At 44.1% G+C, this 2731-nt stretch overlaps 1 pseudogene; it reads left to right on the top strand.

Moving 5' to 3' along the window:
* The first annotated feature begins 355 nt into the window (after window positions 1-355).
* On the top strand, window positions 356-1844 carry LOC133390969 (uncharacterized; annotated as a pseudogene).
* The last annotated feature ends 887 nt before the right edge of the window (window positions 1845-2731 follow it).

The following is a 2731-nucleotide window of genomic DNA, read 5'->3' as shown; positions in this document are numbered from 1 at the left end:
AAGCAAATGCATTCGTTTCAAAGAGTGATTCCGTGGCCTGACGGGGCAGTTCAGTGGGCATGTATGGTGGCAGACAACGTGTTAATCATCGTTGGCCCAAACCATTGGGTAGAGCGAGAAACATAATTCATTGCCAGTGCGGCATGTTTTAATGCAAAAATTACAATTTTCAGTCGGAGCCCTAGTCAAATTTTGTAATTAACCAAAGAGATGGGGACATGGGACAGGGCGAGAGGAGGGGGGGGGGCGATGGGCATGTGTGTGGTATGAATGTGTGCAAGCGATTTATGGACCTTTGATTAAGGATAGTGGATCGGTGTACAAGAAGCGTGATCGACTCTTGAAGCATCGAATGATGAATTGGGATGAAACGCTTCAAGACGATGGAGGTAATAGTGATTAACGGCATACTATTAGAAAAGCACCACCGTGTTGATATGCATCGCAAATCTTGCACCATACTTAATTACAGAGCAACCAGGACCTTCTTCGCGGCATTCCGTGCCAGCGGTTGTGCCAGAGTCACCGGTGCAGGTTGACGAAGAGGTGCAAACGGAGCTCGGCGATTTAGGTAAATTATTCGCTAGTTGAAAGTGTTGGCCTTTCTAACGTTTGTCACATTTTAGCTGCACTTTTGACGGACAGTGACGAATCTGTTTCTATGGGCGAAACAAGCGATGCAACGGATTCTGATGAGGACGATGATGCTGGTTTCCGCGAAGCCCTATGCGCTGACCTATCCTTCAAGGATGCTCTTCGGCCTCTCTTGGGCTTTGGAAACCAATCGATCGCATCGTTCGATGAATTCGTTGCTACAACTCCTGCGGAAAAATAACCTCAGGAAACTGCCAAAGGATGCGCGTACCTTTTTGCAGACTCCTTCTTCTGCCTCTACGCGCAGAATGATTGCTACGGTCAACGGAGGAAAGCTGTGGTACAACGGCATCGCTAGTGGCTTAAAATCGTACTTCAGGCTATTAATATGTGTGTGTGTGTGAGAGGTGGGGGGGGGTAAGAATGGTTGTATGCTGTATCTTGTGTGTGTTGGTGAGGGCAGGGGGGAGGGGGTGGGGAATGTGTGTGTCTGTGTTAGGAGCAGAGGGGTGGGGTGATGGTGTGTGTGTGTCATGGGTGTGAGGAGGGGGGTAGTTGTATTTGTGCTTTTATGTCGTGTTTTCTTCTTTTAAACGTGGTTGGGGGGGGGGGGGAGGGGGTTTGAAAGATTGTTTTGAACTAATACATTTTCGGTCGCACTATAAGCTGGTGACTCCAAATTTAGGGACAATAGAATTGGATTTTTTTAATGGACGGGTTACCTCTTCATACAAGTGGATTGACCCAATTCTGGCCGATTCTAATGCGGCTCCCTGAGATGCCAGAGGTGCCGGTGATGACAGTGGCCATTTTTGCGGGCGAATCCAAACCGGAATCGGTTGAGGATTATTTGCGATCGTTTGTGACGGAGTTAAATTATTTTGAAAAATATGGCATCCTAATAAATGGTCGCCAATTTAACATTAAGCAAAGGGCCATTATTGCCGATTTGCCTGCTCGGGCATATATTAAAGGTAAAAACACACAACAATTTACATAACATGCTCATCAATAATTTATGATTGCAATTTTTTCAGGTGTTAAAAACTTCAACGCTCATAGTGGGTGCCAAAAGTGTCAAACGGTGACAACCAAAGATCCCGCAACACATCGCACCTATTATGGGCAGATTGATGATGAGCCACGGAATCACGACGATTTCAAGAGGGGTGTATACGTGGGTCACTACAACAATGCAACCCCTTTAACAGACCTTGATGGCTGCGATACAATTGCAGATATTATTTCGAGCGAACCTATGCATTTCCGGGATTATGGGATATCTCGGAAGTGTATGAGGGGATGGTCGGAGGGAAAGTTTTCTGCCGCAACGAAATGGTCTCCACAGGTGTGTAAGGCGATTTCCAAGGACCTGGAATAGCTAAAGTTCCCTGTAGAATTCGCTCGAAAGGTTCGAAGCTTAAAATATATTAAATTCTGGAAAGGAATGGAGTATAATTACATAATGCCAGTTCGGTTATTTTAAAGGGCAGGTTAACAGATGAGGAATACACCCATTTCATGCACTACTTCTGTGCCATAACACTGTTTAACTCCCAAGAGTATGTGGAACATTGGCCTTACGCAAGGGAATTATTGCGACAATAGGTCATAGATTTCCCGAGCGTATATGACCTCACCCTAGTGTCAGCCAACGTTCACAACCTAATACATGTGTTTGACGATGTAGACAGGTTTGGTCCACTGCACACTTTGTCGGCATACCCTTTCGAAGCGTTCCTTCAAAAAATTAAAAAAATATTAAGATCTGGAAAAAACTGCTTGGAACAGGCTGTTAATAGGCTGTTTGAATTACAGCATATCCAATATGCCAAAGCAGGAAACTCAAAATCATTCCCATATATTAAAGCCAATGGACAAACTGTTAATCTTCATGCGATGCCAGATTGTTCTTTGAAAGCGGACGATAGAAATTGTTGGTTTTTGCTGAAAGATAATAATGTTGCGATGTACAAAACAGCTAGGTAGCATGTTTGGCGATTGTAATATTTTTAGGAAAACCTTCGAAAATTTTAAAATTTTAACCTTCGAAAATGAAGCTGATGTGTTTCAGTTTGTCCCAGTACCGCACAGCAAAGTATAGGGGTTTTGTCCATAATTGTGAACTTGCTAATGT

The sequence above is a fragment of the Anopheles gambiae genome, chromosome 2 (genome assembly GCF_943734735.2).
Source record: "Anopheles gambiae chromosome 2, idAnoGambNW_F1_1, whole genome shotgun sequence".
Lineage (NCBI taxonomy): Eukaryota > Metazoa > Arthropoda > Insecta > Diptera > Culicidae > Anopheles > Anopheles gambiae.
This window is presented reverse-complemented; position numbering and strand designations above follow the sequence as displayed.